The sequence below is a fragment of the Panulirus ornatus genome, chromosome 11 (genome assembly GCF_036320965.1).
Source record: "Panulirus ornatus isolate Po-2019 chromosome 11, ASM3632096v1, whole genome shotgun sequence".
NCBI classification, from domain to species: Eukaryota; Metazoa; Arthropoda; class Malacostraca; order Decapoda; family Palinuridae; genus Panulirus; species Panulirus ornatus.
In genome coordinates, this window is record NC_092234.1 from 70,196,132 (window position 1) to 70,212,063 (window position 15,932).

At 41.0% G+C, this 15,932-nt stretch overlaps 1 protein-coding gene across 1 annotated transcript in view; it reads left to right on the top strand.

Annotated features, from left to right (window-relative positions):
• Window positions 1-305: 305 nt before the first annotated feature.
• elg1 (enhanced level of genomic instability 1) overlaps window positions 306-15,932 on the top strand; it is a 310,678-nt gene continuing 295,051 nt past the window's right edge. Inside the window, 1 exon segment of the mRNA XM_071667249.1 lies at window positions 306-372. The gene's annotated coding sequence lies outside the window, so the exon portion shown is untranslated.

Here is a 15,932-nt window from a genome sequence, read left to right on the forward strand (position 1 = left end):
AGGTCTTAGAGACATTATATATGACTTTTGCAATGTCATCACATTAAACAGTTTATTCGTCTCTTTCAAAACTGTAAAGCTAAGGATCAAAAGGTTGCTAAGTCTGCTGCTGCTACATAAAAATATTTGGATTTGTATGTGAAGAGTAATCAAGGCTCCAGAACCATTTTCCATGCTTTCGTTAAATAAATTAATGCCATTACCATAAATTATTAAATGATATGAAATTATTAGCCAATTAATTTATAACATTTTTTGAAAATCTTTAATTTATAATCACAAAAAGAACCAGACATTTCAAGACAGTTTTCGCGCCAAGTCACATATCAACAAATGTGAAGTTGTAAACAAAGTGTAAACTTATATTATATAGTAAGGCTTGTTTATCGTACTTGGTTTATCGCTTTGGTAAAATGGTTCAGTGACTATAGCGAATTACTGTGACTTTCCATAATATGAATAACGGCTTTTGATGGAAATGAAAGTGGAGATTTTGTTTGGTGACTTCCCAGTGAATTAAATCTTTATTACTCTTGCTTGACTCAGGTTGTACTTACTGTAATCAGCTGTGTATTGATCGTCATCTTGCTACACTACAGATTTTTATCCAACGAGTTAAGTCAGTTTAGGTTAGGTGTAATTTCCACCTAAATGGAAAGAAAGGCCTTGTTCGTAGCTGAAATATTGTACAACGCACAGTGAATGCTGGTTATTTTGCCGTTATTGTGACTTGGATTACATGTTATTATGCCAGTATTGTTCATAGTCTCATGAACCTCTTTAGTACGGAATTATCAAACTTTCTATTGAAGGCTGATATCCCTAAACTCGGTTCCACCAAATATCAATGAAATTTAAAATGATTGCAGAGATTGTGTGAGAGACACATGTAATGCCACAGGAAATGCATGGAAAGATTGTTTTTTCAAGTGAAATGTAATCGGTAAAATTGCACGATATGACGAGCTATTCCTAGTTTGAACAATTAAACAAAAGAAACACCAACGGATTCCTTACAAAATAAAGATACAATGATAGTGTGAGAATTACATTTATAACACTTTCACCGAATAGGTAGTAAGTGAATAGGGGGGATGCATGCTGTGTCCTAATTTCAATTTCTTATGTGTGCTAAGAGTATGAGAACAGTGAAGTGATTGTCCTGTTGACAGCAGGTAAACAACATTCACCTTGCCCTTGTTTGGATTCTACAGAGCTTTATTTGAATTGGAAGTTATCATAAGAATTAAGTGGAGCTATAATACAAAAAACTTGTTTATAGGGTCCAGAAATGTGTGATTTCCACTTTTATTTATGTATTTAAATCAGACTGACTCCAGGTTTTACAAATATGATAGGTAAGTTTAGGTATTTACATAGATTTAGGAATTTAGTAAATTCCTGGAAGACCTGACTCACAGAGGATCAGATTCCTATATCTCTGTAGACATCTGACCTCACCATTTACCTTCCAAATCAAATAAATTATGATGCTGTTAAGCATCCCATTATTTTTATTTTTTCATACTTGATCGCTTTTCCCCACATTAGTGACGTAGCATCAGGAAAAAGATGGAGAACGGCCCATCCACTCGTATACATGTGTATGTATACTTAAACATCCATACATGCACATATACATTCATACATTCCTATGAGTCCACAGGGAAAATGAAACACGATAAGTTCCCAAGTGCACTTTTGTGTAATAATCACATCATCAGGGCAAACACAAGAGAGAAATATAAGTCAGTTGATATACATCGAAGAGACGAAGCTAGGACGCCATTTGGTAAACATGTGATTGTCCAAAACATAGAACGAGCATTCATAAACATCATTTTACAAATTTTATCAACAATAAAAGAATTTGGTATGGCAATGGGTAACCCTCTTTCACCTGTACTAAGTAATCTTTATATGGAATTTTTTGAAACAAAATTTCTAAAGGATATCTTACCTTCTAATGCAATTTGGTTTAGGTATGTAGATGATGTTCTTTATGTTTGGCCAACAAATGAAAATTTACAAATATTTCTCCCTTTACTTAACAATTTAGTACCTTCCATCAAATTTACTGTAGAAAATGAAAATAATGGTATGTTACCATTTTTAGATTGCATGATTCATAGGCAAGGAAACAAGTTTAAGTTTAGCATATACAGAAAACCCACCAATGTATGCTCATATATCCATTATTACTCATCTCAACATGACAGAGTTAAGTTATCATCATTTCAGTCCATGTTCCTTAGGGCATTATGTATTTGCAGTCCAGAGTTTATTGATGATGAGTTTGAACAGATATATTGTATTTGATCTAAGTTAAAGTACCCTAGATCTTTCATTGATAAATCGCTTAAGTTAGCAAAGAAAACATTTTATAGAGTTGAGCCCAAACCTACCATTGACACCAAGAATCTTTTAGTTCTCCCTTTTAATGATAATTTCACTTCCCATGTTGCTTAAATCCTTTAATGTAAACGTTGCCTTTAGCAACAATAATACTATAAAGAATATCTGAATCAGGAATTCACCAGAAAATTCTCTTGGATGCATCTATAAAGTACCTTGTGGAAACTGTGATAAATTTTATGTTGGTCAGACTGGTAAGGATCTTTCTGTTAGACTTAAGCAACATAAATATAGTATAAGAATGGAACAAGAATCAAATGCCTTGTTTAATCACATTAAAAACTATGATCGTTGTATTGACTGGAGTAATGCCATCTCAGTTATTAACTCTAACTCTATTACCAAGAGAAATATCATTGAATCTCCTTTTATTAAATACGTAATTATAATCTTATTATTAGTGATGGTCTATACAAATTAGATAACTTTATTTTTGATAGAATTTGTAAAATGATAAGTTTATGAACACTTGTATGTTTTGGACAATCACGTGTTTACCAAATGGCGTCCTAGCTTCGTCTCTTCAATATATATCAACCGACTTATATTTCTCTCTTGTGTCTCCCCTGATGATGTGATTATTACACGATTGGGAACTTATCGTGTTTCATTTTCCCCGTGGATTCATAGGAATATCTTGATCACGCGCAAAATTGTGATCCTTTCCATACAAATACATTTATACACATACATACAAATTTTTTTTTATTTTCATTTTGCTTTGTCGCTGTCTCCCGCGTTTGCGAGGTAGCGCAAGGAAACAGACGAAAGAAATGGCCCAACCCACCCCCATACACATGTATATACATACACGTCCACACACGCAAATATACATACCTATACATCTCAATGTACACATATATATACACACACAGACACATACATATATACCCATGCACACAATTCACACTGTCTGCCTTTATTTATTCCCATCGCCAACCTCGCCACACATGGAATACCATCCCCCTCCCCCCTCATGTGTGCGAGGTAGCACTAGGAAAAGACAACAAAGGCCCCATTCGTTCACACTAAGTCTCTAGCTGTCATGCAAAAATGCCCGAAACCACAGCTTCCTTTCCACATCCAGGCCCCACACAACTTTCCATGGTTTACCCCAGACGCCTCACATGCCCTGATTCACTCCACTGACAGCACGTCAACCCCGGTATACCACATCGATCCAATTCACTCTATTCCTTGCCCACCTTTCACCCTCCTGCATGTTCAGGCCCCGATCACTCAAAATCTTTTTCACTCCATCTTTCCACCTCCAATTTGGTCTCCCACTTCTCCTCGTTCCCTCCTACTCCGACACATATATCCTCTTGGTCAATCTTTCCTCACTCATTCTCTCCATGTGCCCGAACCATTTCAAAACACCCTCTTCTGCTCTCTCAACCACGCTCTTTTTATTTCCACACATCTCTCTTACCCTTTATTACTTACTCGATCAAACCACCTCACACCACACATTGTCCTCAAGCATCTCATTTCCAACACATCCACCCTCCTGCGCACAACTGTATTCATAACCCACGCCTCGCAACCATACAACATTGTTGGAACCACTATTCCTTCAAACATACCCATTTTTGCTTTCGGAGATAATGTTCTCGACTTCCACACATTCTTCAAGGCTCCCAGGATTTTCGCCCCCTCCCCCACCCTATGATTCACTTCCACTTCCATGGTTGCATGCGCTGCCAGATCCACTCCCAGATATCTAAAACACTTTACTTCCTCCAGTTTTTCTCCATTCAAACTTACCTCCCAATTGACTTGACCCTCAACCCTACTGTACCCAATAACCTTGCTCTTATTCACATTTACTCTTAACTTTCTTCTTTCACACCCTTTACCAAACTCAGTCACCAGCTTCTGCAGTTTCTCACATGAATCAGCCACCAGCGCTGTATTATCAGCGAACAACAACTGACTCACTTCCCAAGCTCTCTCATCCCCAACAGACTTCATGCTTACCCCTCTTTCCAAAACTCTTGCATTCACCTCCCTAACAACCCCATCCATAAACAAATTAAACAACCATGGAGACATCGCACACCCCTGCCGCAAACCTACATTCACTGAGAACCAATCACTTTCCTCTCTTCCTACACGTACACATGCCTTACATCCTCGATAAAAGCTTTTCACTGCTTCTAACAACTTGCCTCCCACACCATATATTGTTAATACCTTCCACAGAGCATCTCTATCAACTCTATCATATGCCTTCTCCAGATCCATAAATGGTACATACAAATCCATTTGCTTTTCTAAGTATTTCTCACATACATTCTTCAAAGCAAACACCTGATCCACACATCCTCTACCACTTCTGAAACCACACTGCTCTTCCCCAATCTGATGCTCTGTACATGCCTTCACCCTCTCAATCAGTACCCTCCCATATAATTTACCAGGAATACTCAACAAACTTATACCTCTGTAATTTGAGCACTCACTCTTATCCCCTTTGCCTTTGTACAATGGCTCTATGCACGCATTCCGCCAATCCTCAGGCACCTCACCATGAGTCATACATACATTAGATAACCTTAGCAACCAGTCAACAATACAGTCACCCCCTTTTTTAATAAATTCCACTGCAATACCATCCAAACCTGCTGCCTTGCCGGCTTTCATCTTCCGCAAAGCTTTTACTACCTCTTCTCTGTTTACCAAATCATTTTCCCTAACCCTCTCACTTTGCACACCACCTCGACCAAAACACCCTATATCTGCCACTCTATCATCAAACACATTCAACAAACCTTCAAAATACTCACTCCATCTCCTTCTCACATCACCACTACTTGTTATCACCTCCCCATTAGCACCCTTCACTGAAGTTCCCATTTGCTCCCTTGTCTTATTTATTTATATTTATTATACTTTGTCGCTGTCTCCCGCGTTTGCGAGGTAGCGCAAGGAAACAGACGAAAGAAATGGCCCAACCCTCCCCCATACACATGTATATACATACGTCCACACACGCAAATATACATACCTACACAGCTTTCCATGGTTTACCCCAGACGCTTCACATTCCTTGATTCAATCCACTGACAGCACGTCAACCCCGGTATACCACATCGTTCCAATTCACTCTATTCCTTGCCCTCCTTTCACCCTCCTGCATGTTCAGGCCCCGATCACACAAAATCTTTTTCACTCCATCTTTCCACCTCCAATTTGGTCTCCCTCTTCTCCTCGTTCCCTCCACCTCCGACACATATATCCTCTTGATCAATCTTTCCTCACTCATTCTCTCCATGTGCCCAAACCACTTCAAAACACCCTCTTCTGCTCTCTCAACCACGCTCTTTTTATTTCCACACATCTCTCTTACCCTTATGTTACTCACTCGATCAAACCACCTCACACCACACATTGTCCTCAAACATCTCATTTCCAGCACATCCATCCTCCTGCGCACAACTCTATCCATAGCCCACGCCTCGCAACCATACAACATTGTTGGAACCACTGTTCCTTCAAACATACCCATTTTTGCTTTCCGAGAAAATGTTCTCGACTTCCACACATTCTTCAAGGCTCCCAGAATTTTCGCCCCCTCCCCCACCCTATGATCCACTTCCGCTTCCATGGTTCCATCCGCTGCCAGATCCACTCCCAGATATCTAAAACACTTCACTTCCTCCAGTTTTTCTCCATTCAAACTCACCTCCCAATTGACTTGACCCTCAACCCTACTGTACCTAATAACCTTGCTCTTATTCACATTTACTCTTAACTTTCTTCTTCCACACACTTTACCAAACTCAGTCACCAGCTTCTGCAGTTTCTCACATGAATCAGCCACCAGCGCTGTATCATCAGCGAACAACAACTGACTCACTTCCCAAGCTCTCTCATCCCCAACAGACTTCATACTTGCACCTCTTTCCAAAACTCTTGCATTTACCTCCCTAACAACCCCATCCATAAACAAATTAAACAACCATGGAGACATCACACACCCCTGCCGCAAACCTACATTCACCGAGAACCAATCACTCTCCTCTCTTCCTACACGTACACATGCCTTACATCCTCGATAAAAACTTTTCACTGCTTCTAACAACTTTCCCCCCACACCATATATTCTTAATACCTTCCACAGAGCATCTCTATCAACTCTATCATATGCCTTCTCCAGATCCATAAATGCTACATACAAATCCATTTGCTCCCTTGTCTTATGCACTTTATTTACCTCCTTCCAGAACATCTTTTTATTCTCCCTAAAATTTAATGATACTCTCTCCCCAACTCTCATTTGCCCTCTTTTTCACCTCTTGCACCTTTCTCTTGACCTCCTGTCTCTTTCTTTTATACATCTCCCACTCAGTTTCATACACATACTCATACACAGATATATAAATATACATATTCACACTTCCTTGCCTTCATCCCATTAATGTGATATATATGGTGTGCAAAGTGAGAGGGTCTGGGAGAATGGTTTGGTGAACAGAGAAGAGGCAGTGAAAGCTATGTGGAAGATAAAAGCCTTCAAGGCGGCAGGTATGAATGGTATTGCAGTGGAATTTATGAAAAAAGGGGGAGACTGTGTTGTTGATTGATTGGTAAGGATATTCATTGTATGTATGGATTATGGTGAAGTGCTTGGGGATTGGCGAAATGCATGCACAGTGCCATTGTACAAAGGCAAAGGGGATAAAGATGAGTGTTCAAATTACAGAGGTATAAGTTTGTTGAGTATTCCTTGGAAATTATATGAGATTTAGGGTAAAGGCATGTACAGAGCATCAGATTGGGGAAGAGCAGTGTGGTTTCAGAAGTGGTAGGTGATGTGTGGATCAGGTGTTTGCTTTGAAGAATGTATGTAAGAAATACTTAGAAAAACAGATGGATTTGTATGTTGCATTTATGGATCCTTATGATAGGGTTGATAGAGATGCTTTGTGGAAGGTAATAAGAGTATATGGTGTGGGAGGTAAGTTGCTAGAAGCAGTGAAAAGTTTTTACCAAGGATGTAAGGCATATATACGAGTAGGAAGAGAGGAAAGTGATTGGTTCCTAATGAATGTTGGTTTGCGGCAGGGGTGTGTGATGTCTCCATGTTTGTTTAATTTGCTTATGGATAGGGTGGTTAGGGAGTTGAATGCAAGCGTTTTGGAGCGAGGGGCAAGTATGCTGTCTATTGTGGATGAGAGAACTTGGGAAGTGAGTCAGTTGTTGTTCACTGATGAATCAGCACTGGTGGCTGATTTGGATGAGAAACTGCGGAAGTTGGTGACTGAGTTTGGTAAAGCGTGTGAAAGAAGAAAGCTGAGAGTAAATGTGAATATGAGCAAGGTTACTAGATTCAGTAGGGTTGAGGGATAAGTTAATTGGGAGGTAAGCTTGAATGGAGAACTGTAGGAAGTAAAGTGTTTTAGATATGTGGGAGTGGATTTAGCAGCAGATGGAACTATGGAAGTGAGTCACCGGGTGGGGGAGGGGGCGAAGGGTCTGGGAGCATTGAAGAATGTGTGGAAGGCGAGAATATTATATTGCAGAGCAAAAATGGGTATGTGTGAAGGCGTAGTGGTTCCAACAATGTTATATGGTTGCGAGGCAGGGGCTGTAGATGGGGTTGTGCAGAGAAGGGTGTGTGTGTTGGAAATGAAATGTTTGTGGACAATATGTGGTGTGAGGTGGTTTGATCGAGTAAGTAATGAAAGGGTAAGAGAGATGTGTAGTAATAAAAAGAGTAAGGTTTAAAGAGCAGGAGAGGGTGTATTGAAATGGTTTGGTCACATGGAGAGAATGAGTTAGGAAAGATTGACAAAAAGTATATTTGTGTCAGAGGTGGAGGGAACGAAAAGTGGGAGACCAAATTGGAGGTGGAAGAATGGAGTGAAGATTTTGAGTGTTCAGGGACTGAACATACAGAATAGTGAAAGGCGTGCAAGGAATAGAGTGAATTAAAACGATGTGGTACACTGAGGTCAATGTGCTGTCAATGGATTGAACCATGGCATGTGAAGCGTCTGGGGTAAACCATAGAATGTTTTGTGGGGTCTGGATGTGGAAAGGGAGCTGTGGTTTCGGTGCATTACACATGACAGCTAGAGGAAAGATTGACAAAGAGGATGTATGTGTCAGAGGTGGAGGGAACAAAAAGTGGGAGACCAAATTGGAGGTGGAAGAATGGAGTTAAGAAGATTTTGAGTGTTCAGGGACTGAACCTACAGAATAGTGAAAGGCATGCAAGGAATAGAGTGAATTGAAATGATGCGGTATACCGGGGTCAACGTGCTGTCAATGGATTGAACCATGGCATGTGAAGCGTCTGGGGTAAACCATAGAAGGTTTTGTGGGGTCTGGATGTGGAAAGGGAGCTGTGGTTTCAGTGCATTACACATGACAGCTAGAGACTGAGTGTGAACAAATGTAGCCTTTGTTGTCTTTTCCTTATGCTGCCTTGTGTGCGCGTTGGGGGAGGGGGTGCTGTTTCATGTGTGGTTGGGTGGCGATGAGAACGGATGAAGGCAGCAAGTATGAATATTTACATGTGTATATATGTATATTCCTGTGTATGTATATGTATGTGTAGTTGAAGTGTATAGGTATGTATATGTGCGTGTGTGGGCATTTATGTATGTACTTGTTTTTGTGGGTGGGTTGGGCCATTCTTTCGTCTGTTTCCTTGCGCTGCTTTGCTAATGCGGAAGACAGCGACACATGCCCTGGTTTAATCCATCGAGAGCATGCCGACCCTGGTATAAACATCGTTCCAATTTACTCTATAGTTTGCACACCTGTCACCTTCTTCTATGTTCAGGCCCTGATCGCTCAAAATCTTCATTCCATCCTTCCACCTCCAATTCGGTCTCCTGCTTCTCATTCTCTCTACCTCTGACACATATATCCTCTTTGTCAATCTTTCCTCACTCATTCTCTCCATGTGACCAAACTATTTCAATACACCCTCTTCTGCTCTCTCGACCACACACTTTTTATCACCACACATCTATGTTACCCTTTCATTACTTACTCGATGACACCACACATTGTCCTTAAACATTTCATTTCCAGCATATCCAACCTCCTCTGCACAACCCTATCTATAGCCCATGCCTCGCAACCATAGAACATTGTTAAAAGCACTATTCCTTCAAACATACCCATTTTTGCTCTCCGAGATCACGTTCTCGCCTTCCACACATTCTTCAACACTCCCAGAACCTTTGCTCTCTCCCCCACCCTGTGACTCACTTCAGCTTCCATAGTTCCATTTGCTGCTGAATCCACTCCCAGCTATCTAAAAACACTTCACTTACCTCCCAGTCAACTTGTCCCTCAACCTCACTGAGCCTAATAACCTTGCCCTTATTCACATTTACTCTCAGCTTTCTTCTTTCACACACTTTACCAGAATCAGTCACCAACTTCTACAGTTTCTCACCCAAATCAGCCACTAATGCTGTATCATCAGCGAACAACTGACTCTATTTCCAAGCCCTCTCATCCACAACAGACTGCTTACTAGCCCCACTCTCCAAAACTCTTGCATTTACCTCCCTAACCACTCCATGCATAAATAAATTAAACAACCATGAAGACATCACGCACCCCTACCGCAAACTGACATTCATTGAGAACCAATCACTTTCCTCTCTTCCTACTCGTACCTGTGCCTTACATCCTTGGTAAAACTTTTCACTGCTTCTAGCAACTTACCTCCCACACTATACACTGTTAATACCTTCCACAAAGCATCTCTATCAACCCTATCATATGCCTTCTCCAGATCCATAAATGCTACATACAAATCCATCTGTTTTTCTAAGTATTTCTCACATACATTCTTCAAAGGAAACACCTGATCCACACATTCTCTACCACTTCTGAAACCACACTGCTCTTCCCCAATCTGATGCTCTGTACATGCCTTTACCATCTCAATCAATAACCTCCCATATAATTTCCCAGGAATACTCAACAAACTTATACCTCTGTAATTTAAACACTCACCTTTATCCTCTTTGCCTTTGTACAGTGACACTATGCATGCATTCCACCAATCCTCAGGCACTTCACCAGGAACTGTACATACATTGAATATCCTTACCAACCAGTCAGCAACACTGTCACCCCCCTTTTTTAATGAATTCCACTGCAATACCATCTAAACCTGCCACCTTTCTAGCTTTCATCATCTGCAAAGCTTTCACTACCCCTTCTCTCTTTACTAAACCATTCTCCCTGACCCCTCTCACTTCATACACCACCTTGACCAAAACACCCTATATCTGCCACTCTTATCATCAAACACATTCAACAAACCTTCAAAATACTCACTCCATCTCCTTCTCCCTTCACCACTACTTGTTATTACCTCCCAATTAGCCCCCTTCACCGATGTTCCCATTTGTTCTCTTGTCTCATACACTTTATTTACCTCCTTCCAAAACATCTTTTTATTCTCCCTAAAATATAATGATTCTCTCTCACCCCAGCTCTCATTTGCCCTCTTTTTCACCTCTTGCACTTTTCTCGACCCCTTACCTCTTTCTTTTACACATCTCCCAGTCATTTGCACTATTTCCCTGCAAAAGTCATCTAAATGCCTCTCTCTTCTCTTTCACTATCTTACTTCTTCATCCCACCACTCACTACCCTTTCTAATATGCCCACCTCCACAATTAGAAATTTTCTGGTGAGTTCCTGATTAAGGTATTCTTTATAGTATTATTGTAAATGTTGCCTTCAGCAACAGTAATACTATAAAGAATCAGGAACTACCAGAAAATTCTCCTGGATGCATCTGTAAAGTGCCATGTAGAAATTGTGATAAGTTTTATGTTGGGCAGACTGGTAAGGTTCTTTATGTTAGACTGAAGCAACATGACTATAATATAAGAACAGGACAAGAATCAAGCAACATGAATATAGTATAAGAACAGGACAAGAATCAAATGCTTTGTTTAATCACGTTAAAAACTATGATCAACGTATTGACTGGAGTAATGCCATGTCAGTTATTAACTCTAACTCCAGTACCACAGGAAATATCATTGAATCTTCTGTTATTAAATGCACAAAAAATTGTAACCTTAATATTAGTGATGGTCTATACAAATTGGATAGCTTTATTGTTGATAAAATTTGTATACAATTCCCCTTGTCCACATAATAAGTTTACGATACGCTCGTAGTCTGTCTTGGACAATTATTTGTTTACCAAATGGTGCCTTAGCTGCTACTCTTTGTTGTATATCAACTGACTTATATTTCTTTCTTGTATCTCTCCTGATGATGTGATTAGTACACAAGCATGCATTTGGGAACTTATCATGTTTCATTTTCCCCGTGGACTCGTTGGATTATTATTATTATTATTATTATTATGCTTTGTCGCTATCACCCGCGTTAGTGAGGTAGCGCAAGAAAACAGACAAAAGAATGGCCCAACCCACCCACATTCACATGTATATATATACACGTCCACACACGCACACATATATACCTATACATCTCAATGTATACATTTTTTTTTTTTCCGCTGTCTCCCGCGTTTGCGAGGTAGCGCAAGGAAACAGACGAAAGAAATGGCCCAACCCACCCCCATACACATGTATATACATACGTCCACACACGCAAATATACATACCTACACAGCTTTCCATGGTTTACCCCAGATGCTTCACATGCCCTGATTCAATCCACTGACAGCACGTCAACCCCGGTATATCGCATCGATCCAATTTACTCTATTCCTTGCCCTCCTTTCACCCTCCTGCATGTTCAGGCCCCGATCACACAAAATCTTTTTCACTCCATCTTTCCACCTCCAATTTGGTCTCCCACTTCTCCTCGTTCCCTCCACCTCCAACACATATATCCTCTTGGTCAATCTTTCCTCACTCATTCTCTCCATGTGCCCAAACCATTTCAAAACACCCTCTTCTGCTCTCTCAACCACGCTCTTTTTATTTCCACACATCTCTCTTACCCTTACGTTACTTACTCGATCAAACCACCTCACACCACATATTGTCCTCAAACATCTCATTTCCAGCACATCTATCCTCATGCGCACAACTCTATCCATAGCCCAAGCCTCGCAACCATACAACATTGTTGGAACCACTATTCCTTCAAACATACCCATTTTTGCTTTCCAAGATAATGTTCTCGACTTCCACACATTCTTCAAGGCTTCCAGAATTTTCACCCCCTCCCCCACCCTATGATCCACTTCTGCTTCCATGGTTCCATCCGCTGCCAGATCCACTCCCAGATATCTAAAACACTTTACTTTCTCCAGTTTTTCTCCATTCAAACTTACCTCCCAATTGACTTGACCCTCAACCCTACTGTACCTAATAACCTTGCTCTTATTCACATTTACTCTTAACTTTCTTCTTTCACACACTTTACCAAACTCAGTCACCAGCTTCTGCAGTTTCTCACATGAATCAGCCACCAGCGCTGTATCATCAGCGAACAACAACTGACTCACTTCCCAAGCTCTCTCATCCCCAACAGACTTCATACTTGCACCTCTTTCCAAAACTCTTGCATTCACATCCCTAACAACCCCATCCATAAACAAATTAAACAACCATGGAGACATCACACACCCCTGCTGCAAACCTACATTCACTGAGAACCAATCACTTTCCTCTCTTCCTACACGTACACATGCCTTACATCCTCGATAAAGACTTTTCACTGCTTCTAACAACTTGCCTCCCACACCATATATTGTTAATACCTTCCACAGAGCATCTCTATCAACTCTATCATATGCCTTCTCCAGATCCATAAATGGTACATACAAATCCATTTGCTTTTCTAAGTATTTCTCACATACATTCTTCAAAGCAAACACCTGATCCACACATCCTCTACCACTTCTGAAACCACACTGCTCTTCCCCAATCTGATGCTCTGTACATGCCTTCACCCTCTCAATCAATACCCTCCCATATAATTTACCAGGAATACTCAACAAACTTATACCTCTGTAATTTGAGCACTCACTCTTATCCCCTTTGCCTTTGTACAATGGCACTATGCATGCATATATATATATATATATATATATATATATATATATTTGCGTGTGTGGACGTGTGTATGTACATGTGTATGGGGGGGGGGGTTGGGCCATTTCTTTCGTCTGTTTCCTTGCGCTACCTCGCAAACGCGGGAGACAGCGACAAAGTATAAAAAAAAAAAAAAAAAAAAAAAAATATATATATATATATATATATATATATATATATATATATATATATTTATTTTTATTATTTATTATACTTTGTCGCTGTCTCCCGCGTTTGCGAGGTAGCGCATGGAAACAGACGAAAGAAATGGCCCAACCCCCCCCATACACATGTATATACATACGTCCACACACGCAAATATACATACCTACACAGCTTTCCATGGTTTACCCCAGACGCTTCACATGCCCTGCTTCAATCCACTGACAGCACGTCAACCCCGGTATACCACATCGCTCCAATTCACTCTATTCCTTGCCCTCCTTTCACCCTCCTGCATGTTCAGGCCCCGATCACACAAAATCTTTTTCACTCCATCTTTCCACCTCCAATTTGGTCTCCCTCTTCTCCTTGTTCCCTCCACCTCCGACACATATATCCTCTTGGTCAATCTTTCCTCACTCATCCTCTCCATGTGCCCAAACCACTTCAAAACACCCTCTTCTGCTCTCTCAACCACGCTCTTTTTATTTCCACACATCTCTCTTACCCTTACGTTACTCACTCGATCAAACCACCTCACACCACACATTGTCCTCAAACATCTCATTTCCAGCACATCCATCCTCCTGCGCACAACTCTATCCATAGCCCACGCCTCGCAACCATACAACATTGTTGGAACCACTATTCCTTCAAACATACCCATTTTTGCTTTCCGAGATAATGTTCTCGACTTCCACACATTCTTCAAGGCCCCCAGAATTTTCGCCCCCTCCCCCACCCTATGATCCACTTCCCACGTATTCCCTGCGTGTCGTAGAAGGCGACTAAAAGGGGAGGGAGCGGGGGGCTGGAAATCCTCCCCTCTCAATTTTTTTTAATTTTCCAAAAGAAGGAACAGAGAAGGGGGCCAGGTAAGGATATTCCCTCAGTGGCCCAGTTCTCTGTTCTTAACGCTACCTCGCTAACGCGGTAAATGGCGAATAGTTTGAAAAAAAAAATATATATATATATCTGTTTCCCATTTTAGAAAATTAATACAAGGAGGGGAGGATTTCTGGCCCCCCGCTCCTGATTGGTTCTCAGTGAATGTAGGTTTGCGGCAGGGGTGTGTGATGTCTCCATGGTTGTTTAATTTGTTTATGGATGGGGTTGTTAGGGAGCAGAATGCAAGACTTTTGGAAAGAGGGGCAAGTATGAAGTGAGTCAGTTGTTGTTCGCTGATGATACAGCGCTGGTGGCTGATTCATGTGAGAAACTGCAGAAGCTGGTGACTGAGTTTGGTAAAGTGTGTGAAAGAAGAAAGTTAAGAGTAAATGTGAATGAGAGCAAGGTTATTAGGTACAGTGGGGTTGAGGGTCAAGTCAGTTGGGAGGTAAGTTTGAATGGAGAAAAACTGGAGGAAGTAAAGTGTTTTAGATATCTGAGAGTGGATCTGGCAGCGGATGGAACCATGGAAGCGGAAGTGGATCATAGGATGGGGGAGGGGGCGAAAATTCTGGGAGCCTTGAAGAATGTGTGGAAGTCGAGAACATTATCTCGGAAAGCAAAAATGGGTATGTTTGAAGGAATAGCGGTTCCAACAATGTTGTATGGTTGCGAGGCGTGGGCTATGGATAGAATTGTGCGCAGAAGGGTGGATGTGCTGGAAATGAGATGTTTGAGGACAATGTGTGGTGTGAGGTGGTTTGATCGAGTAAGTAATGTAAGGGTAAGAGAGATGTGTGGAAATAAAAAGAGCGTGGTTGAGAGAGCAGAAGAGGGTGTTTTGAAATGGTTTGGGCACATGGAGAGAATGAGTGAGGAAAGATTGACCAAGAGGTTATATGTGTCGGAGGTGGAGGGAACGAGGAGAAGAGGGAGACCAAATTGGAGGCGGAAAGATGGAGTGAAAAAGATTTTGTGTGATCGGGGCCTGAACATGCAGGAGGGTGAAAGGAGGGCAAGGAATAGAGTGAATTGGATCGATGTGGTATACCGGGGTTGACGTGCTGTCAGCGGATTGAATCAGGGCATGTGAAGCGTCTGGGGTAAACCATGGAAAGCTGTGTAGGTATATATATTTGCGTGTGTGGACGTATGTATATACATGTGTATGGGGGTGGGTTGGGCCATTTCTTTCGTCTGTTTCCTTGCGCTACCTCGCAAACGCGGGAGACAGTGGCAAAAAAATATATATATATATATATATATATATATATATATATATATATATATATATATATATATACATACATACACATATACACACACACATACATATATACACATGTACATAATTCATACTGTCTGCCCTTATTCACTCCCGTCGCCACCCCGCCTAAC